At 43.4% G+C, this 24,944-nt stretch overlaps 1 protein-coding gene across 1 annotated transcript in view; it reads left to right on the top strand.

Annotated features, from left to right (window-relative positions):
- The window catches only part of LOC306916948 (E3 ubiquitin-protein ligase Midline-1-like), a 70,927-nt gene that overhangs the window by 5,678 nt on the left and 40,305 nt on the right, over positions 1-24,944 (top strand). The window lies entirely within an intron of this gene.

Genomic DNA, 24,944 nt, shown 5'->3' with positions numbered 1-24,944 from the left:
GTTATAATTTAGCTATTGAAAAATAGCAGATCTACAAGCTCATAGCGCGCCACCGAGTGGCGCGCTACGAGCTTGTAGGTCTGCTATTTTTGAAAAATCGAAGAACGACTGACATAGAAACATAGCTTTTTCAGAAAACTTCATCTTCAAAGCACACTTAACAGGTTTGAGGGGCCATGTGCTAATTGTAATCTGAACGCCCATCAGGAGGAAGGAAAAAAAACAAAAACACGAGGCTTTGCTTATTTATTTCCAGCTACTTTGTTATCTTCCACCCCAGTTCATCTTTTTCCACTCGAGTGTTCTATAATAATGGCTCCAATTAGATGGAAGTGCATGCGTCACCCTGGCAACCTCAGATATTATTGCCACAGTGAGCAATCTGTATAGATCTCTGGCAGCTTTTACACCATCCTGCCCCGTGAAGAAGACGATATGCTCGTTATGCTGTTTTGTTGCAAACTTTCTTTTAGCCTACTTTTCATAAGAGCGTATACTTGGAACAGAATAGCAAATGAAGGAACATACCCGGAAAAAGTGACTTTTCTTTTCCGTAGCCTACAACCATTTGCGATACAGCATCATTAAAGTCCATTTTTTGAACTTTTTTCTGTCCACTTCAACCGTAGTTCTTTTTAGATTAACGTACACAGGAAATTGATCGATATTAACCATTTGGGAGTACAGAATTGTGTTAAAAATACATAATTAGTTGTGCTTCAGATAACTGAAGCACATCTATTGGGTGTCCTCGTCCTGTCAACATGTGCTAATGTGAGATACACTCAGGAGGAATGCATACATGTGTGTAACCACTGTTGGATTCCAACCCAGGCCTCCTGTATCAGAAAACCAACCTGCTCAGAAAAAGGGGAATCCCCTTTTGGAGGTATTGAAGCAGGGCAGGTATTGAAGCAGGAGCTACCCTGGCTGCCTGACATTCTGGCTGCTATACTGTATGGGTCCGGATGCAACAGCATTGCCCGACTTTTACAAGCGCTTGAAATTGAATTACGTTTTAAGGGGCTGGCATCACGCAGCGGCACTCACGGTAATTGCACTCGCAGTTTTGGCATTCCGCTGTGTCATGCTTCAGGTTAGGCACAGATATATCCACCCTGTCTATCGACGTCTGCGGTTAACAGGCCCCTGCATGTGCATGCCAGAAAACTTGGCCCGCTGAGTTGCTCGATTCATTTGACAGCATCGGAATTTCCACACTGACCTCTCGGTCATCCTAATGCCCCCCCCCCCTCCCCCCCAGGTCCGAGGTTAGTGGGTTTGTGCTGCCTGGTAACCAGGCTGGGGCCATCCATGCTAAACGTGTATTTAGTTGTAGTTATGTAAGGCACTCTGGATAAAAGTAGCCACTATAGCCCACAGAATATCGTTGCTGTCGGGCAGAAACCTTGTAGGCTATCTCAATCTCTCTCTCTCTCTCTCTCTCTCTCTCTCTCTCTCTCTCTCTCTCTCTCTCTCTCTCTCTCTTCATATTTCAAGTTTTTGTTTCTTTTGTGAATTAATGCCTACTTCGTCGTACAATGGTGTTGTGCAATGGTAGCAAAATAGCCAATCTACAAGCTCACATCACAACACATCACAATAAATATGCCATGTTGTGAGCTTGTAGATCTGCAATTTTTGAGTGGTGCAACCACTCCAAGGAACAGCAATGTCCCTATGTCCCGACCTAACCTATGTCCCGATGTTTAGAGTACCAATAGGGGTGCTGACTGGTCTGATTATTTTCTAGTTTAGAGAACCATTTTGAAAGTGGGAGTGAAAGCGGTCAAGTCTGTCAGCTAGGTTTCATAAATATTTAATCAGAGCTTGTGACCAAATAACCACACTGGATTCATTGGAATAGGGGTTCTGTGGTTTTGTCCATTTCCTGATAAGTAACAGATTGGTTTCCACCCGAAAGCTACAATATAATATTTGGGTTAGGGCGAGATGTGTCTGGGGAGTTTGACAGGATAACACCCACACCCACTCACTGCCTTTGAAATGCTTGATAAAACCTGACTCATATCTGCCATCAGTGTGAAGCCTTGCATGTCGTTGCCAGGGTGTCGGACAGCACCCTCCTGACAGCCACAAAAATCAATATCATCAAGGCAGTAGTTCAAAAGTGACATCTCTCTTTTCTTCTCTTATTTCTCTCTCATATTTGCCATGAGAGATGACAAGAGGTACTTCTCAAAACTCTTGCGGTCTTCCCATTTGTTCCCAATTGTAGATTGTAGAACATAACCAATCTACAAGATCACAACTCTGTTTTGGCTATTTTTAAGTGAACATTTAGATTTGTTTTTTTGCTTTTATTTTATTTTATTTTTGCAGGAAAGATTAAAAAAAACCACAATCGATCTTAACCCTATGTTTGAAGAACACTAGCCTACCCTGAATGACTGTAGTGTCACACCGCACACTCACAGTCATCCATTGCTTTCACAATGGTTTATATAGGTCTAAAACATGTCCAAATATAGTCCATATGTTGGGTGTTTAGTCATAGAATGGGCACTTTCAAGGGGCTTTCATAAGGGTCAGTGTAGGCATGTTGGGGTTAAGCTTGGCTCAGACTGTGCTGCAGTAAAGATTTTTAGGGGCATGTGAAGGAGGCACCAACCAACCAACTTTGGGACTCCCACTGTTAAGTAAAGCCAATTAACCTTCACTTTAACAAAATAAGTCGACTTTTGGGACCAGAGACCAGATGTGACCAACTCTAGCAAAATGGTCCTCATCTCGCCTAGAATAAAAAGGCAGAAAATCAATCAATTAATAATCTGTAAAAAACTGAAAATTACAGATTACTCTGGTCGAGTTGAGGGCCTTTCTGTCAGAGGCGGTCACAGATGGGATGCATACACGCATGCATGCGCACAACTACCCACACAAAGTTTGCCCTATTTATTTGAGTCCACTAAATTAAATTACGTATTATATAATGATCCAATATGGCAGAGGTATATTTAGCAAAAAGCATTAACTCTGCCACTGAGTCTGGGCATCTATAAATGCCATTTTGGAGAAGGCATAGGAACCAGCAGGCGCACACACACACACACACACACACACACACACACACACACACACACACACACACACACACACACACACACACACACACACACACACACACACACACACAGATCTGTGCATCTGTCTGACTTCTGTTGGACCGCTAGCATTCAGTTAACTATGTCCGAAATGCTCCCCTGTTCCAAATAACATTCCTAGGACTACAGGTAAACCTCTCTGTCTCTCCTCCATCCCTCTCTCTCTCTCTCTCTCTCTCTCTCTCTCTCTCTCTCTCTCTCTGTCATTTTTCGGTCTCGCTTTCTGTGTGCAGAGCACAGAGTCATGCATGGTAAAACACTGCTGAACTTACCCTTTCCCTCACCTTCTAACCTATAATTTGACTTAACACAGGCTTAACATTGATGTGTAACAGACGTGGGAAAAAATATCTTACCAAATACTTACAAATGTACAATGCTTAAGCTCGAAGGACCATAACTGTCTAACATGTTCTGACCTTACCGCTGACCATTATTCCAAAGCATACTGTCGTTTGGTTGAAGCCGTTGGATTCAGTTTATCATTATGGTATGAAAATCAACTTTACACCCTGAAGAAGGAGTCTAGCCCATTGAAATAAAGGCATTTTACCTGCCTGTATGCCCTTTGCCTTGGTCATAAATTCCTTTCTCCGGAATAATATTCCCTTCCATGAGCGCCGGTAATTTGGGGGATAGCAGTAGCGCTCTCTCTCCTGCAGCAGCATACCATAGTTTGTTTGATTTTCTAGGAAGCTATTGGATTCAGTTTATTCTTCTTTACGTTATGAAAATCCACTCGCAGAGACTTGAAACTCTCTTGAGGTAGATAATCCAACAAAAACAATATACTTTACTGTTGACATTTAATTTATTTTAAAGCACGGATTGATTTGAAAAGTCTAACCGAAAGCCAAAAGACATTTGTGACGGAAATTGAAACATCCTTGACTTATTAAATTAACTGCACAATGGTGTTGTTTAGCCAACATTGATTCAATTATATAACCCAGCGTGAAATCTACAAATATCAGGAAAATGTTTATGTAAGATATATAGTATGGCCCATGCTGTGAATAGACCATATTAAGAGCATATAAAGTTAATTCAATTTGGCGGTTGACAACATACAATGTACATACAGATTTAATCATTAATGTATCTGACATTAACTGAATAATGCATTTCACCTCAGTACTTTAACCATGTGCGCTAGCATCCCTACTCTGGGGAAAAGAGATTGGTAGTGCGTAGGCCGTAGAGGAAAACAGTAGGCGATCAGTGGAGAGCCCTGGGCAACCCTGGCTAGGGTTGGTATTCTGTTTAAGGGTTTAAACAATCATTAACAGTGAATTGCCAGTGTTAAGGTCCCTGCACACTGGACGCGTTTTCAGATTTTTAGCTGCGTGTTTCCGTCGGTTTTCAGAAAAACGCGTCCAGTGTGCAATCACCTGTACTGTCCTTATTGTCTGTGTGTGCTGTGCCTGTGTGTTACGTGAGTTACGTGCATGTGTGTGTGTGTGTGTGTGTGTGTGCGTGCGTAGTGTGTCGCTTTGGCACACACCAGTGGTGGATATTTACTAAGTACAAAACTTTACTGTAGTATTTCCAATATTCAATACTTCTATCGGTACTCCACAGAATCTTAGAGAAAAAGATTGTGCTCAAATACAATTATTTGAAAGCTTTAGTTGCTTTGTAGGTTATGAGAGCTTTGTGGGCCTGTAGATAGTCTATTTTCAAAAGATTTTCATTCATTTAGAAAACTTGCATATCGAATACTTTTACTTTTGGTACTTTAAGTACACTTTGATGCCGATACTTTAGCCCGTGGTATTGATGTTATTATTTTTTACTTCTTTCATCACTGACACACACACACCCTTATAATCTGATGCAAGACACCGGTAGACAGATTTGCATTGTTTTTGTCCCTTGCTCCTATAATCTCCAATGGGAACAACAACACATGTAATTTCACGTGCACTAGTGCTATGTGGGTCACATGACCACAACAACAGGGGGGCTGCCAGCCTGTTTACCCCGTTGACAGTCCCCTCAGATCAGCATTCAGCCAGATTACTTTTGGACATACCCTGCCTGCAGTTTTTCCGGATCTGTTTATTATAAGTGACTTTGAGCAGGTTTTTCTGTAATGTTGCTTGTACATATTGTTAGTTGCGGGTTGTCTTGAGGGGCTTGTTTGTAAAGTGTAGTTGCTTATTTGGGCTTCCTTCATAATGTTGTTTAAACCAGTGGTGAACATTTTGATGTCAAGGAAACCCCCCAATGTATTTGTCTGCGGACTGAAAATATTGTGTGCCACCTGTGTACCAGATTTGTGTTTTTTTCCCCCAAGATTCTTTTGAAAGTAGCAGATCTACCATCTCGTAGCTCCAGCTTGTAGATCGGCTATTTTCAAATAACCAACGTTTATAGGTTTAAAGTGCTCATGCCCAATAGTTGCTTCTTTTGGGCTTGTTTTCATAGACCTGGTTGCTTATTTCTCTCGCAAAATCTGTCAGCGTGCGTGTGGGCAGGCGGGCGCCTGCCCACACGCACGCACGTACACACACACACACACACACGCACACGCACGCACGCACGTGTGTCCACCATCAGTCAGTCCGTCGCATCCTTCCTCCTTGCTCACTCACAGCCCGGGCATGGCTGACTAGAACCAGCCAATCGCGTTAGGCGTGACTGCCCCGCTTCAAACATGAAAGGCCAGGATTGGTCACGGCCACTGTTGCAGGAAGGGGATTAGGGATGGACATGGCAGGGAGTCTGGAGATAGACAAAGACGTTGCGCGCACGCTGTGTGTGTGTGTGTGTGTGTGTGTGTGTGTGTGTGTGTGTGTGTGTGTGTGTGTGTGTGTGTGTGTGTGTGTGTGTGTGTGTGTGTGTGTGTGTGTGTGTGTGTGTGTGTGTGCGTGCGCACGTGCGTGCGTGCGTGTGTGTGTGTTTTTAGCTGCCTGGTTTTGAGGGTGTGGCAGGACATGACTTCTGTTGTTAAGCTGTTCATTAATGAAGTAGCCATTGTGGCCTTGGGTCTGTTGGTCTGTGACAGGGGCGTTTCAATAGCATTGTGCTATCAGAGGGAGGCTTAGCCCCTGTGGGGGGAGGGGGGGGGGCATCCTTCCCTGGATTTTGTGGAGGGAGACTATTGTCAAGTCTTCATTATTTTGGCTCCAAGTTGAATCCTAAACAATAAGTGGTGATCGAGCGCTTGGTAGTTGTATCTACTGTAGCCTACTACAGTACGTGTACGTTAGCTCATGTGTAAAGCACAGGTTCTCAAAGTGGGGGTCCCTGGGGGGAGATCCAGGGGCTCCCCAGCAAAATTGGGGGTCCCTGGGGGGAGATCCAGGGGCTCCCCAGCAAAATGAGGGTTAGACATTATTTTATTCTTTCGGGTATTAAAAAATAGCATTGTAAGCCTATAGATCTGCTATTTTTTTTAACCATTTTGAAGAATCGTGAAACATTTTGAATGGGGGGGGGCCTCTGGCACAAAATAAATTAAGATGTGGCCATGAAAATGTTTGAGAACAGCTGACGTAAAGTCATTAAAATGAGAACAGTGTTTGACAATGATACTTGAGTAACTGATGTCCCCCTGCTCTCAGCTGTCAAACAAACCTGCGTGTAACGTTTGCCAGTGTGAAGGACGCGTGCACCGATCCGCTGGGTGACTGATGGCAGTGTCACGTTGGGAGCAAACCAGGCCGAGTGGAGATGAGCCTGCCGTGTGCTTGTTTTCACACTAAATACCACATCACCCTTAATCCTGCTCTAATCTCTGCAGAATGGTGTCTGGGAATTCAACATTTTTGTATTTGTATTTATTTCTTTAAAAAGAATCACCCCATTGGGACCTGAGGGTGGCCGATTCTACAAATGCCTTCTAGAAACAGTAGTTCTCACACTTTCAAGATTTTGAAAATAATGTTCAAGAATAGCAGATGTACAAGTTTGCAAGTTTGCAGCACGGCACGAAGTGACACGCTGTGAGCTCGTAGATCTGATATTGTTGAATAGCCAACGCTAATCTTTTAATGGGCAAGATACGAAAAAAAATAATCAAAAATAAATAATAACTAGAAAAAGTGCCCTTCCGGGCACAGGTCTCCACCAGGAGGATAGGAGTGTGTGTGATGTTTGGCAAAATGTTTAGGAGGATGTTTTTTTGTATTTGTTTTTGCAACAATTTGCTTCATTTTGTTGAGGAAATGCAGAGCCAGATCACTCATAGCATCTCTGAGGATAGAATTCTGGATGAGCAAGACATGTGCAGCATTTTGTACAAAACGGGCCACTCCTGAAAACTTTGGAAGGCAATCTTAGCCAATCAGTGTACAATCTGAGAAATCCAACAGACTCGTCTTGATCACATGACTACAGAGATCATGTGTACCGATTGCCATTTCTTCATACGCCTTTGATGGCAATTGGATGATTTGAGGCATTTTGTCCAAAAATGTGTTTTGCAAAAATCAACCTGTTGGTGGCGCTATAACAGGCCAATGTGAAAAGGGTGGGATATATTCCTCAGCCTAGTAAGAAAATGTGTGAAAGATTTCACGTAAATTGCATGCTGCGTTCATGATTTGAGGCTATTGTTCAAAACGGGGCAATCTTGCAAACTGTGAAAGCCAATTATAGCCAATTAGGATGGAATATGAAATATCAGACAGATCCGACTTGAGCACATGACCATAGAGATACTGTGTAACGATTTGTGAGAATTTTGGACAGAATCTGGAGGAGTAATATCAAAAAATGTGTTTTACAAAAGTCGGCCTCCTGGTGGCGCTATAAAAGGCAGATGCGGAAAATGCAGGTCAAAGGTTTGTCCTTGGCCTCTAGGGAGTGTGCATGCAACGTTTCACGCAGATCTGTGCAGTTTTAGGTAAAAAATGTGAAAAGCTGCCTCATGGTGGCGCTATAACAGGCCGTTCTGGAAAATGTGGGGCAGAGGTTCATCGTTGGCATCCAGGGAGTGTGTGTGCAAAGTTTGGCATCGACCGGGTTAACGGTGCCGGAGATTAGCTGTACACAGACGGACGGAAGGAAGGACGGACGGACACACGGACGGAGTGCAAAACATACTCTCTCCCCATGCCTTCGGCCTGGTGGAGACAAAAAGCTGGAGACTCTTAACCACAATACTTTGTTGACTGGTGCATACTATAGCCCACCTCTTTTCTTCCCCCTCGACACAAAATGTCCTACGTTGCGATGCGTTACGAGCTCTCGCAGATATGCAATTTCCTCTGAGCGGCAGGATAGAGGAATGCTCGGGTTCAAGTGGTTGAGAGAGACCTCCCCTGACGCCTCTGGTCTGTGGTAGCAGGGATGGTTGTTTGTGTGGAAAGAGGTATGGGCTACTGCGGCAATGAAGGGCAGACGAGGAGGAGAGAGTTAGTGGATAATATGATGTGGTAATAATAATATTTGGAGCAGATGAGAGTGTTGTGTTCTTTCTTCTTTTTCTGATGTCACTTTCGAACCCAGCACCTCTACTAAGTGATGTGCGTATTCTATGTTTTAACCCATTTTGACCTGAGATCAGATTCTAAAAATGTCTGTTTGAAATTGACAGTTTTCTGAAAAAGCTATGTTTCTGTCAGTGGTTCTTTGATTTTTCAAAAATAGCAGACCTACAAGCTCGTAGCGCGCCACCGAGTGGCGCGCTACGAGCTTGTAGATCTGCTATTTTTCAATAGCTAAAGCATAACATAATGCTAACACCAAAAGGGTAACGTTCCTGCCCAAAAGTGTTTTCTTTTTCTCATTATTCTTTTATTTTAGTTTTTTACTTTACTGGAGTATTTCCAAATCTCAGTACTTTAACTTGTACTCCACAACAGCTCAGAGTCAGAGACGTTTTTACGCCATTACAATTATTTGAAAACTTTAGTTACTTTGTAGGTTTTGATTATTATTACAACACATACATTAACCACTTCAGTGGTCATTTGAAAATAGACGATCTATACTACAAGCTCACAGCTCTTTCATACATTTAATGCACTTGAAACCTGTAAAATGGGTACTTTTGCTTCTGATACTCTTGACTTTTTACTTGTAACAGAGTATTTCTACATTGCAGCATTGACACTTTTATTTAAATAGAAAATGTGAGTACCACCGCGGGGTGATCGTCTGATCGACAGGCAATTAAAATGAGTAAACATCAGCTGAACTGAGACAGCGATGTAAAATGTGATTCTTTCCTCATTACCGGCAGCACACACATGTGAGCCATTGGTCTTGTAATTGCAGTAGTAGCTTCGTCTCACCACTGCATCAATCTTACATGACTACTTTTCTTTTTGGTGTGGCGGCTGCTGGCGCATACCCCGGGGCTGCTGGCGCATACCCCGGGGCTGGTGTGGCGGCTGCTGGCGCATACCCCGGGGCTGCTGGCGCAGCGTGCATGTTGGTGTGGCGGCTGCTGGCGCATACCCCGGGGCTGGTGTGGCGGCTGCTGGCGCATACCCCGGGGCTGCAGCGCAGCATGCATGTTTAAGGCAGTAGATACACAATGATGGGAACTAATTTTCACTGGCAACTAAGAGAGGCTGTCTTGGAAGAAGGGATGAGATGGGCCTGAACTCTAATTCACTTTTTTCCAAAGTAAACCTTTTTCTGATTTAAGCCATACTGTAAGAATTGGTCACACTTGAGTTTCGGGGGGAGTCTTGTTGCCGTAACAAAATGGGAATAGAAGAAGCCTCGACCACACCACACCATAAATTCCCTGATACAGCAAGACTTGAATGTGGCAGCATCAATATATAAAAAAATCGAATTACAGACAGACAACGCGTGGCAACGCAACACATTGTGAGCTTGTAGATCGGTTGGTTTTATCACGATAATGTTGTTAATCACAATAATTATTGTTGCCACAATAATCGTGACATACAGTAATTTTCACATCGTCCCATATAGTGTGGAATAACTGCAGCGGAATTGGCAGTACTCACCAGGATGGGGGTATAGGGTCCCGCAGTCTCCCAGCTCCAGTACTCACCAGGATGGGGTTATAGGGTCCCGCAGTCTCCCAGCTCCAGTACTCACCAGGATGGGGGTATAGGGTCCCGCAGTCTCCCAGCTCCAGTACTCACCAGGATGGGGTTATAGGGTCCCGCAGTCTCCCAGCTCCAGTACTCACCAGGATGGGGGTATAGGGTCCCGCAGTCTCCCAGCTCCAGTACTCACCAGGATGGGGTTATAGGGTCCCGCAGTCTCCCAGCTCCAGTACTCACCAGGATGGGGTTATAGGGTCCCGCAGTCTCCCAGCTCCAGTACTCACCAGGATGGGGGTATAGGGTCCCGCAGTCTCCCAGCTCCAGTACTCACCAGGATGGGGGTATAGGGCCAAACAGGGTTGTGTTTAAAACGCAGACAGAGGATAAACCTCCAACCTAGAACTTATGGAGAGAATTGCAAACAAGAGGCTGCAGCAGAGTGTCTGGCACATCGCATAATTGGCCGACTTTGCAGCCTCTATCTGCACATGGGCGGGTTATATACATGGATAATATACGTACTGTCAAACAACACTGAATATAGTAAGCATTGCGTCATCAAGCAAACAGTGAAATGTGAAAACCAAAGCAGGCTAGCTATCATAGTGTGCACATTATAGTAGTTCCAGTATAGTCTGTGTGTAAATCGAAATGTAAAATGCTAAATAAAAATGTTAAATCATGCATTGCCATTGCACCTTTATTCAAACGCTTTACATTATGCGTTACGTTCACCAATATTCACGCGCCAATGGCAGAGTAAAGCGTGCATGCAAGGCACCACGCTGCTCATTGGAGCCAGTTCAGTGTCTTGCTCAAGGACACTTTGACACACAAAACGGCCTGGCCTATCAGCAGCAGCTATCCCGCCTCTAGCTGCTGCTGCTTGGCCAGGCTGTTTTGTGGCCGGGCATCAAGTCTGCCTGAGAGTTCCCAGATGGGAGCAGGAGGGGGGAACCCAGTGTACTCTCTGCTGCCCCATCTGGCGGAGTCAGGTTAACTTTGACATGCAGCCGGGAGGAGCCGGGCTTTGAACTTGGAACCTTAAATTCCAGCACAGCAGCAGCTGTACCTCCTGAGCCACATGCTGCCCTCTAAACGTCAATGAGTAAAGCAGGAGTCATTAATTTAAGAACCATATGGGATGTAGCGTGATGACTACCACTATACAAAGAAGGACTGAGGAGTTTCATTGGCCAGGAGACGATGAGTCGGTGGTTGAATGTGTTCCTCATCCACACTAAGCACATCTCCATATTTCGAACATTAATGCCGTAGGCGTATTTGATCATGCTACAGCGCCACACAAAAGCATTGACAAGCTTGAAACACAACGATTCGTGCCGCGTTTTGAGCTTGCAGATCTGCTACGTTTGCTATTTTTGAATTTGAATCTTGTAAAGTAATAGTTTTGGACATTATGAGGTTTCCACCCGACAGAGATGTCATCATATAGAACAGTGGTTCTCCAACATGTTCATGTCAAGGACCCCCATCTCAAAAGATATTGTGCCAGCCAGGGAACCCCCCCACTGTCATATTAGAGAGGATGTTAGGACTTACGGCCACGCTAAACCAGGCTTTTCGCCACAAAACGCGCGCGTTTATCCCCGCGTGTGCGTTTAATTTAGGTCCAGTCCTATTTTAAAAAACGCACGTGCGGGCCGCACGTTTAGGGTAAACGCGCGAGAAAAGCCTGGTGTAGCGTGGCCGTAAATCAGGATAGCTTCCAGCTCCTTCCCTCATCCTCGCCTTCACCTCCAGAGTCCAGAATGGCTAGTTTAACTCCAACTAAAGCAGCTAGCCTTCCACTCAAGCTTGTTCGGATTGTTATTGTCCTGTCCCCAACAGACTGTAGCAAATTAGAGGAGATTGAGGAACTAATCCTTTACATGATGAAACATATTTCCATTATCAAATGACAATGACCTTCATGTGCAAAAGTTTTGCCAATGGTAGAGGAGCCTCTTGTCTCGTTTACTCCACCAGGTCAAGGGTTAATCTTTTCAGGCGTAACTTCCAGCACCTTTTGAAAGCAGATTAGGGCATTTTCTGAATGGCCAATCCCATAAGCGGGTGGAGGGATCTTGACCACAAGCAGACGGGCAGATGCGTTTAATAGCACGCCACAGAGCCAAACGGATTGGGTGGCCCTTCACATGTAGACAAAGAGAACGGAGTTGGTTTTAAAAGACCACACACGCAGAATGAGTTTGCTTCTCGTCATTCACCGCAAAAAAAAATGCTGGTTAATTATTAATTTTGTGTTTCAGACAACCGTGAATTATTCACATTCAACATTCTTTCTTCTCCTTCGTGAGGGGGGAACCCCTCTTGGAAATTCTTTATTTAGGAAAAACCCCCCTTGGAAATGTGCCATCTCAGGGTCCTCAACGACATTAATACAAACACAATCTAAGGCAAATCTTGGCAGACCAATAGGGAAACTCTGCTGGTCATCCAGCTGATATTATGCCCTGGTGGTCATGGTGAGCGCATGGAGGACTGTTAGGGTTAAGTGTCTTGCTCTGCGACACGTCGACGCGTAGACATAGCAGGGATGTGAACCGGCGACGTCCTGATTAACAGATGACCTCTTCACCCACTAAGCTATGGATGCCCCAAATGGCATTCTGTTGGCATGTGTTCCCACATGTAACAATGGCAGTGGTGGAAAGTAAGTACTGTACTTTTTTTTAGGTATATTTTCAATCAGGAGTATTTCAATTTTATAGTTCTACTCCACTACATCACAGAGTTCAAGTGTACTTTTACTCCGCTACAGTTATTTGACAGCTACTATAGTTTATTTCCGTATTTAGATTATTTTTTATGAAACATAATAAAAACAATAGAAGATTTACAAGATGACAACATGTTCCATGCTGGCGTGTTGTGAGTTTGTAGATCTGCTCATTTTATGCTTGACAACATTCTGTTTAAGTCAAACATTTGACTTGTAAGAGTGTAGTTTCACATTATGGTATTACTTAAGTCAAATCTCTGAGTACTTTTTTCCACCACACTGAACAATGGATAATGTGGGCTCCAGCTTTTTTATTTTTTTTGCTGATGGCCACAAATATTATTTGGAAAACTGAAATTCCTGCGGTAGATTGCGACATGAACAAATGTCCTCTTATATGCCACGGTATTAGAACGTATTAAGAAAGCAAAGTATTAGAAAAATGTACTTGTGGTCAGCGGTCTGTTGTTATGCCCCGACATGGTTTGTGCCGCGGCTCCCATACTCCCAAACATCAAATTAATATTTCACAACGTTTGCAGCGATTACATTTTTTTTTGGCGTCGTTGGACTTTTAAGGCAGACTGATGGGCATATCGCTTGCATTTGACCTCTTTCTCTTTGGCTCCATTATCGCCCCTTGCAAATCTGTTAAAATAGCACACACACACACACACACACACACACACACACACACACACACACACACACACACACACACACACACACACACACACACACACACACACACACACAAGCGCACACACACACACACACACACACACACACACACACACACACACACGCACACACACACACACACACACACACACACACACACACACACACACACACACACACACACACACACACACACACACACACAAACAGTACACACACAGAGCGAGAGAGAGTGTATATGCTGATTATGTGAGCCAGGTCAATGACTATGACCTACTTCTGGGTTGTGCATGCAGCAGAATGCCACAGTCACTCACATCAAAACCACCGGATGGGCCATCCGCCCCCCTCCCCCCACGCATCCCCCCTCCCCTCCCCTTCCTTCCCCATTTGGTTAAAGCAGCTTTTGGCTGGTTGAAATGCTTATTTTCTGTATTTCATCTCATTTCGCTCCTCTCCGACGCCAACCAGAGTGACATTATTGTGAACTACATCCCTTTGTCGCGTTTGAGCTTCCCAAATCTCCTCACGTGTCTCTTTTAAAAGAGACACATTCGTTTCGCCATTCAATTTATTTGAGCACTTTCGGCAACTGAAATATTCAGCCCTATAAAACGCTAAGTAGGACTGAAAGGAGAATTTCCCTGCTGCTTAGCTTTAAGGATAGAAAACAACGTTGCAGCCAGGAAACTGTCCTTTGTTATAAAATATCAAAAGGATTCATGGCCCGAAGGCATTTATATTACAAACATTTATGTGACATCATGACTTGTATATTATGTATAATCATAAGGGAGCTCTCATAGACCGTTTATAATCTGGGGCTGGCACACAGAGACATGTCAAAATGGACTGAAAGGGGTTCCTATGAAAAATGCAACATATTAAGAGGCACACGGAAAGCCAAAACCTGCTCCCTAAACCCAAAGTTAATGAATGATTCAGAAAAAGGAAAATGTGCACACTCACCCGGGGGGGAAGAAGACTGAAATAAGAATAAGAATGAAAAACAAAGAGGTGCTAAAGCTTTCATTGTGGGCTCTTACAGGGCTCTTAGTACAATATTCATTGAACAGAGAACAGACTAATTAAAGGCTAGGTTAAGTGATATTCAATTGTAAATTAAGTGTTAAATAACTATGTTCTGAGTGTTTGTTCAGTAACAGAGGTCTCCCCAGCTCTTTAATTAACAGAAAATGCAATTTCAGGTCGGGATACCAATACCAATACCAATATGAGACAACTACAGGATATGTGAAATTGGAAGTGATGACACGAATAAAAGAGCAGACAAAATTGGAACTGGAACACTGTACATTTTAAGTTGATAAATGGGTACTCTTTCCCGATTGGTTGACAGTAATCCCCCTAAAATGTTATTTTTAACTCAAAGAGTCTCCTTTGAGTCTCCTACCTGATACACTGCTGTTCATCAAATTATTGGATTAGGACTGCGACCAAAACAAAAAAACAATCTCCATGAATTCAAGGCTTCATGGGGTAAGTATAACCCAATAGATTTTTTTTTTTGCGTGAACTGTCCCTCTAAAATAAACATGCTCTGAAAAGCACATTCGAGAGTTCCAAGCGGGCCCCAATCCAGACAAGGTGGTTTACTCGTGACAGACATACGACCTGTAGCTGCTCCCGCCAAGGTGAGGTGACTGACACCTCTGGGCCTGTCCGTCACTAACAGTCTCTTCAGGACAGAATATAACCTGCATGTCATAATATCCAGAGACCACTCAGCGAAAAGGGGTCAGGTATTTATTTATAAGAATGAATTCTTCTTCCTGCTCCTTTTCGCCCATGGGTGTATTGGACAAATGAATTATAAATTATATAATAAAGGAATTATTATCCTCTGATATAAATTGTACTATACTGTGATACACTAACATGTGCGAAATAAAAATGAAATGAAGAGACCACTAAGGGCCGATTCATACTCCTATTTTACAGCTGTTTCGGCGCTGTAGTGCCGAAATGATTTCGGCTCATCAGAAATTTTCAGTAGCACCGAAGAGCCGACTTTAGGACGGTACCCGCCCCCCCAAACCTCAAATGACGTCACATTGTAGGCTCTACAGAGCCGAATCGACTTTTATTCGGCTCTAAAAAAGGAGTATGAATCGGCCCTAAGCCTGTCACGTCCATGTCGGCCAGAAACCAGTTCATCGTATGATAGAGTTGCACGCCGAAAATAGCAGACCTACAAGCTCAACAACACGTTGCGGATGCAACGTGTTGTGAGCCTGTAGTATTTTCACCGCTGTACAACTAGAGTCTAAAATCAGGCTTGAAATGCCATGATCTTGACAGCCCTAGAGACGACACAGAGAGACACTTCAGCACACATAAACGCACATGAGCAGCACATGCATGTCCAGAATGCACATACTGTACTGTACAGAGTAGGCTACAGTGTACCATCAAACTCAGCAAACATAATCGGTAATCATGTAACTCAGAGAGGGTCACTGGTGGAATCGTGGCGGATCAACTTCAAGAGCCTATGCAGGAGTTTTGCAGCCAGTCTTAAAAGCCTCTCTCTCTCTAGGTCGTCCTCCATTAATTTGTCCCTACCAGTCATCAAAGCAAAGTTAAGCAAAGTTCTTTGTTTACCCAGGGTGAATGGACTAAGCTCGAGATGCTTGTTTACAGCCAGACCCTGCTCATAGAACATTTCATGGTAGGGGTTCAATGCCTTGCTCAAGGGCACTTCAGCGGTGGTAATTTTAACGTGCCGGTCCGGGGATTCGAACTGGCGACCTTCCGATAACAAGACCACTCCGCAAACCGTTCGGCCACCGCTGCCCCTATGTATGGAGAACCATCCTGGTTCTCCATACATCTGGCCAGCTCGTTGGTGCTTTGCTCTCCTGCGTCTTTCTTGAGTACATCCACACATGTTAATGTGGGACGTCTTCGTGACCGGTGCCCGCGTGTTGGTTCCCACAGCACTAATTTACATTTAACTGATCGGCAGTATCACACACCAAAGAATAGCTGATCTACAAGTTCACAATGCGATGCACCGCGATGTGTTGTGAGCTTGTAAGATCTGCTATTTTTTTTATGTGTGACACGATGCATAACCAAGTAGAAATCAGGCATTCGGGTTCAAATGCTGTTGAACACATGCAGTACAGTAAATCCATTACTTTAGTTTCAATGCTATGCACCGAAAGCTATTCCAGGCAGATTTTTTTCACTTCCTTTCGGGTGTGACCATGGCTCAACTGAGTCTGGCTGTTTTTTTTGGACAAGCCGCAAGCACACCACACAAGTCATGTGATAAGAAATGACCAATAAGGCAGACAGGCCTCTCGTCTCTCTCTCTTTCCACTTGACCTCAAAACCTTCTGTCCGTGCAGACATTTAAAGATAATTGCACCTCCATTATGCATGCTGTCTCTCTGTAGCTAGTGTGCTCACACAAATAATGACACTTTTCTTTTCTCTCCCAGCCATGCACTTGTAATGTCAAGGTCTGTGTGGCTGTGTGGCTGTGTGTGTGTGTGTGTGTGTGTGTGTGTGTGTGTGTGTGTGTGTGTGTGTGTGTGTGTGTGTGTGTGTGTGTGTGTGTGTGTGTGTGTGTGTGTGTGTGTGTGTGTGTGTGTGTGTGTGTGTGAGTGAGTGCGTGCGTGCGTGCGTGCGTGCGTGCGTGCGTGCGTGCGTGTGTGCGCGTGCGTGCGTGCGTGCGTGCGAGTGCGTAATGAATGGAAGTTATTAAGACAGGAGGACTTGTCACTTTAAGTGCTTAGATAGAGTGTGCATGTCTAGGATGTGACGAGTGCAGAAGCATGTTTAGTTGAATGTTGATACCGGTGCGGCAAACTCACAGAGTCGGCTCTTTCTTATATTAAGTGCAGTTCAAATATGATTATTTCGGGGGGGTCACATCCTGAAAGGTTTGGGAACCCTTAGAATAGAGCAGCATATCTGCAGTCAGAGTTGGGATGGAGGTGGTACAAGTTTAGGACTTGACATTTATGGTTTGCAGCACTAACACTCACACACAGAGTTTTACTGTGCACTATATATGTACTGCAGGCAGTAGCTGTAGCAGCTGTGTCTGTCTGTGGTGCCTCCCCTTGGACACGGTGACAAGGGAAACCAAAGTATGTTTTTTCCTGAGCTGACAGTCTGTCTGTGTCTGTATCTGTCTGTCTGTCTCTGACTCCGTCTCTCTCTCTCTCTCTCTCTCTCTCTCTCTCTCTCTCTCTCTCTCTCTCTCTCTCTCTCTCTCCCCCTTCAATGTCTGTTCCATATACTGTATCTTTGAAAAACAAAGAAGGGTCCCGCACACTGTCAGAAAACTTGCCAGAAATGTTTCTCTTTATTCAACGTTTCGGTCTATTCGACCTTCATCAGGACAGACAATGTGAAGGTCGAATAGACCGAAACGTTGAATAAAGAGCAACATTTTTGGCAAGTTTTCTGACAGTGTGCGGGACCCTTCTTTGTTTTTCAAAGATACCCTTTTAAGTATGCTTTATTGCCCTACGCACCTGTCAATAGCCTTGAGGTGTGCATCGGCCTTTTGCTAAAATGTTCCATATACTGTACCTCATTCATCTGCTTGTAGATCTCCTTTTTTGGGGCCCCTTAACAATACTTACGAGTATTTCTACATGATGGTGACTGATTGATTGATGATGAGTCATATGAGTCATATGACAGTCTCTGTCGGGTGGAAACCTCATATGTCCAAAACTGCTACGTTTCAGGATTCAAAGTGAAACGTAACAGATCTGCAACCTCAACATGCGTTTCTTTACTTGAGTGAAAGTAGCAATTCAACAATGTAGAAGTAGGGCCTACTATGTTACAGGTAAAAGTGCTGCATACAAAATTGTAAAGTATTGCCATGAAAATGCACTTATAGTCTTGCATGTAAAAAACTAAGTACTCATTATGCTCACTGGTCCATTTCACAGTCAAATGATTGGATTGTAATTACTAATACATTAATGCGTTTAATATTGCAGCTGGCAAAGGCTGTGCTTGCTTATTTGCTACTGCATAGCTTAATCTATAATACATAATGTATCCGTTAATGTATGTTTTGTATTCATAATTCAATCTGAAAACTAGCTACTGTAGTAACAAAAAATAATTGCAGTGGAGAAAAAGAGTACAATATTTGTATTAATAAAACAAGTAGAGTAAAAGTAAATTACAGTATTTAGGTACACATCACTATTCACTACATCTCTGCTCTCCTCTCCTCTGCTCTCCTCTCTCACCCACTCTCCTTTTCTCTCCTCTCCCCCTGCACTCTCCTCTCCGCTAGCTCTCTTCCATTTTATGGTGCAACAGTGTCACCTATGGTATGCAGAGATGCATTTCAGGGAGAAGGAGAGGTATACATGCAGAAAGGGATGGGCAACTTAGACGATGGAGAGGGCCAATATATTTCCACACTCACTCCAGAGGGCCACATTGCATATTACTGTCGTAGCAAAAATTGCCGATCTACAAGCTCAAAACACGTCACAATGCGACGCGTTTTGAGCTTGTAGATCAGCTATTTTGGCTATTATTTGAATTGGAAACCTGAATAATCTTTTGCTAGTTTTGAATTGGAATCCTGAAAAATAACCTTTTTTATTGAATTTCAAATGCATTTAGTTATAGTTATGTTAACTTTATGAACTGTTAACAACATTGGACACAAAAAGACAATAACATTTTAATACTAGTCATGAAGTAATTAAAGCGGGTTTGGAATTGTAACAGCTGAAATCAATACTACAGTATATCAGTATTCTGATATTAACCTGCGGGCCGCATTAAGTGAAGGTGGGGGCCACATGTGGCCCCCGGGCCGCCAGTTGCCCACCCCTGACATGCAGCAAGAATGCAGCATGCAGAGAGAGAAAGAGTGTGGCTGGAATGGATGCATGTGTGTGTCTGTCAAAGTGAGACGGGCTGGGCTTATATTACTGTCACACCCTTTCAAATTCCCTCTCAATCCTGGCCTGTTGGCCTGCAGGAGTCTGCTGCACCTGCTGTCATTTCATCACTACTGCATGATGTCTAACCTGCCTGGCATTGCCGAGAACTTCTATTGTCTGGGCGTTCTCTAAGGTTTCCCTGAAATTCCCTCTGGATTCACAATTCCCTCTGGATTCACAGAGGTAGCGCATAGGGTGAGATTGCAGAGAGAGAGAGAGAGAGAGAGAGAGAGAGAGAGAGAGAGAGCACCACTGTGTTTAAATAAGTTCGAATGTGTCTTGGAATGTGTGTGAGTCAGAGCTTGCATGCGTGTCATGTCAGACAGTAGTTTTGGAGGTACAGTATCTTGTTTCGGACCAAACTGTTGGACCGACCGACGTTGCCACTAGCGGTGCTAAAAAATGCTGCACTTCCACTCTTAAGTTCTCAAGATACATAACCACTTAAACTCTACATACTTCATTAACCTGTGTCTCCCCAGGGATCTGTACTGTAGATAGATTACGTACGTGGTTAATTGATAGGTTTATATGAAAGGTTATCATAACTTATCAATAGATACGGCTACGGAAATCATATCGATAGTTACAGCCCTAGCGTGAATCTTGCCTGTATTTGGCTTTGTCTGCTCCCCGTTTCCTTGTCTCTGTTTCGCACAAACAACATTGTTGGGTGACATTCTCTTAGTGTATTCCTCTCACACCTCCTTGCACTGTGACACACTCTCCGTCTCAAACAGGGAAAGGTCAGGGAGCCACCCGTGACCCAGCCAGTCTGCTGTCCACTGATACCATAGTCTGTACCGTATATACCGTTGCAGTGACTTAACACAGCGGTGGAACTAAGTACAGTACTTGAGTGAATGTACTTAGATCAGGGGTGCCCACACTTTTTTGACTTGAGAGCTACTTTCAAAACGACCAGCTCAACAAGATCTATACCCACCAAAAAAAACTATCATCCCATTGCTGAAAATAGGTTAAAAATGTACTTGAGGGGGCTTTTATTGGTTGCATATAAGACAAACGCACATGTAATGGGAAATAGAGGGGGAAAAATGGAAATGGTAGGGTTTTTCTTTTGGTATTTGACTTTGTAATGCTACTGATGGTTGTACGCAACAATTTGAAAACAAAGTATTGCATTGTGTGTTTGAGCTGACAGGCCCTTTTTGATGTCAATCAATCAAGTCTTCTCAAGTGGCAGATGCACAAATCGTTTTTTTATATTAAAATGATATATATATATATATATTTTTTTTAAATATAAAATATATATATAATATATATATTTTTTTAGGGGCATGTCATGTGGTCTACCTGCAAAGCCTTTGTGATCTACTGATAGATCGTGATCTACCTTTTGGGCACCCCTGACTTAGATGCTTTACACCACTGGTTGCAGTGACTCTCAATACTTAGTAAACTTGATCACTTTTTCCCCCCTCTACGCCAAACCACTTCGCCGATCTACAAGCTTCCGCTGTTTCCGCTGTATGTTCCCCTCAGAATAGGGATGCTACAGTAGAGTTCAAGTGGTTAAATTTGGTGTGGTTCTTGTTTTTGTTTTTGGGCACCGGATGCATGCTGCTATGAGTTGAACCACATGAACCCTATAGCATCTCTATATTCTGGGGTATGTATTTAGGCCAACAGTCTGCGAAAGTAGATAAACATTTTGGCAAAAATGCCAGCTCTACAAGCTCACAGTGTGCAATGCATGTGAGCTTGAACTGTAGATTGCCTATTTTAAATGAAGAGATTTGGTGTAGAGGTGAAAAGGAGGGGGCCGAGTACAGATCTCTGGGGCACCCTGATCAACGAAGTGCGGTGTATGATTGTGCAATGTGACAAAAAGTATTTTAGTTTTTAGAGCACTGGAGCAACTCAGACAGTTTAAGCCCTTTTTAATTCACAGGGTGCAAGTAAAAATTCGATGTATCTGTCACATCTTTGTCAGGTCATCTCTTTTAGTTTTTACCTTGTAAATGTGGTCGAAAATGGAAGATTGACATCCTCACAACGCGTGTGAGCTTCAAGATCGGATAATTTCATCAAAGAGATTTTATGTAGAAGGGGTAAAGGGTGGCCAAGTGCAGACCCCTGGGGGACCCCGGTCAATAAAGAATGTAGGTCTTAAGTGGTTGAGTGTTCCGTTTTGACGTTGTGTATTCTTTGCTAAAGTATATATGAGTTCAATGACCCGGCATTAACCATCCCCTTTGGTTGACTCCTTTTTTCAGTATTTTTTTTTGCCACATGCAAACGGCGGCTAAGCTTGTGAACTACCATTTTGTACCTTTCACGGGCTCATCTGTGTGTGGAAGGAGGACGCATCTGGATTCAAACGCCACAGCTAACTACTGCCTTCATGGGAGCGGAGAGTATAGGGGTAGGGCTTGAGTAGAGTGCAGAGCAGCTGTCTACTGTCCTGTATCGGAGGGGGTCAGGGAAATGAATGGGTGAATGGGTGGGGGAGAGAGAGAGAGAGAGAGAGAGAGACTGAGAAAGACTGTAAGAGAGAGAGAGGTACTCACATATTTTTCTTACTGTACAGTAATTCAAATACAATACTGCAATGTAGATTTACTCTGTTACCAGTACAAGTCCTGTATTAAAAATGTACTTTAGTCAAAGTAAAGATATACTTAAAGTGTCAAAGTAAAAGTACTCAGTTTTCAAAAATATATACACAATGCGTTGCATCGCCACGGCCACGCATTGTGAGCTTGTAGATCAGCTATTTTCAGATTGCTGGAATATATAGGGCTGAAGTTGTTAATAATGTATGTTTTGAAATAATAATTGAAATCTAAAAATCACTAAAATGTGATGTGGCGTAAAATGAACATTTGCCTCTGGGAAGTATCGGACTGTATGGTAAACACGCAAGTACAGTCAAAATGCCTCTACATTTTACCTACGTATACTATACTTGATTAAATGCACTCAGTTACTTTACAGTTTACACCACTGGAGATGTGGCATATTATAAATGTACTAGTCGTTGGTGATCTAGGTCACAGAGTTCCGTACCGTTCGGTGGAGCGCACGCGAGCCCACAGCTCAGTAAACAGTGACATCTGCTGCAAATACTGCTGCACTCTGAGAATAGCACTGCCTCTTGTCCTCGGAAAGCCGCTATACTTTGGTCCCGGGAACAGTCTGTGATAGCCAAATATGATTTTGTTATTCCTAATTATCATTAATAATATAAATGGCAGTTATTGGCAAGCATCGCTATTGTTAGATCAGTATTACTGTAGGCTACGATCAGTGCAGCCTCGTCCTTTCTTCAAAGTGATAGACATTATTTGGACTTGATTTTAAACATCGCCGTTCTCTCGTTTTTATTTTATAAATTGCAAATCACGTTGGCCTCCTCCATGAGTTATCTACCTGTGAGAAAAAGTAAACCACATTTGATTTGAAATTGAATCCTGGGATTTTGCCAGTTTGTTCTGCACTGACTCACACTATAGCTCCGCTCTATAACTTTCATGACATTACAACTTAAAAATAAAATAAAAATAAAAATGATATATTCTCCTTTCAAATTGGCCGTCCCTGGCGGCCCCCACCTTAACCCATTAAAACCGAGAAAGCGTCTGTGTCATTTTAGATTTTAACCACTTCCATCATTATTTTACATGTTGGCTTCGTGCCGCACTACATTTTTAACTCAACTCTTAGCTTCTGGGGGTCCCTGAAACAAAAATATTGTGAAATGGGGGTCGGCAGTACATATACTCTTTGGGGTCCTTGACATGAAAAAGTTTGAGCACCACAGCATAAGTTTTTCAGAAATCTTTTTGGTAAAATCGGCCTCATAAAATCACTGATGTGGAATGACAGTCTGTGAATGTGTGGGTGAATGTGCTGGATGTACACCAGACCCTGCAGCCGTCGTCTATTTTATTCATGCCTGATCTGTGTGATTATCACGGACGGTACGTGCCAGAGGTGCGAAAGCAAGCAGACATTTTGGCTGACTCTCGTGGGATGGATCGTGTTATTGAATTTTGGCTGTAGCTTCCTTCTAGGAGGCAGAAGTTGCCTGTGTGTCTGTCTGGATGGTTGTGCATGTCTGACTGTGTATGTTTCTGGGTCCGTGTTCATTTCGACAGACTGTCAAAAGACAATCATTTTATGGTTGGTTCGTGTGCAGGCGGCGGTGGCTCAGGGGTAGAGTGCCTAGATGGTAACCGCAAGGTTGCCAGTTCGAACCCGGGCTCCCCCAGAGTTACTGTCGAAGTGTCCTTGAGCAAGACACTGAACCCCTAATTGCTCCTGATGTGCTAGTTGGTGCCTTGCATGGTTTCCGTTGCCATCGGTGTATGAATGTGTGTGTGAATGGGTGAATGTAATGCACAATCTCTGTAAAGCGCCTTGGATAAAGGCGTAAATGCACCATTTACCATTTACCAGGTGTGTTTAGTTTTAGTCAACTAAAACTAAACTAACTACTAAAACATTTCAGATGACTAAAACATGACTAACACTAAATGGAATTTGATTCAAAAGACTTCATGACTAATACTAAATCAAAATTTGCTGTCAAAATCAATACTACTCTTGTCTTGGGTGTGTTTGTGCATGCGTGTTTATTCATACTATTCTCTAGTTTGACTTGCAGTTAGAACACGTATTGTATTCTGGCATGTGTAGCCGGGCTGCACCATGACTCACGGTGTGTTTGACGTATTGACGTATTGTATTCTGGCATGTGTAGCCGGGCTGCACCATGACTCACGGAGTGTTTGACGTGACTGCTGAGCAGTTTCCAATGCACACACCCTGGCTTGTTTGAGTTCCAGGAGAGACATATCACATTCCATTTGTTTCAGTACAGTTTGGAAATCAACTTGCAGAGAGTTCAAAGATGTTTGAAACAGGCAATACAACATTCTGAATATCATTGCGCTGTTGTTTTTTATTTGTCATTTTTTTACCACGGTTTGACGTGAAAAGTCAAGCTGAAAGGCCCTGGAGAACAGATTGATTTCTGAGACAAATTCAAACACCCATGATGACTTATAAACTTATAGACTTATAAACTGTTTAGCCAACAATGACTCAAATATTCAGTTAAGTTCAACTGTACGCTTATAAAGAGGGCAAAATACTGCAGTCACAGTCCTAGTAGCCTAATACCAGGATTTTATTTTTGTTGGCATTCGGCGAACAAAAAGAAAAGCCTGGGGAAACCCATTGGAAGATCTGGCATAGGAAGCCCACTTCCTTGTATATTTCGCTAACCAATAGCTCCAAATTTGGGCTGGGGGTGGGTGCTCAGATTGGTGAAACAATAGGATCCATCGCCTGTTTTCGACCGGCACCCTCCCCTCTAGACCAGAAAGCATACAGGCTAGGCCAGGCTACAGTCCTACTTTCAAAACCACTCGCATTCGTTTTGTATCAGCATTGTCTCTCAGTTCTAGTGCTGCAT

This window comes from Electrona antarctica (assembly GCF_951216825.1).
Source record: "Electrona antarctica genome assembly, chromosome: 24".
Classification (NCBI taxonomy): domain Eukaryota; kingdom Metazoa; phylum Chordata; class Actinopteri; order Myctophiformes; family Myctophidae; genus Electrona; species Electrona antarctica.
This window is presented reverse-complemented; position numbering and strand designations above follow the sequence as displayed.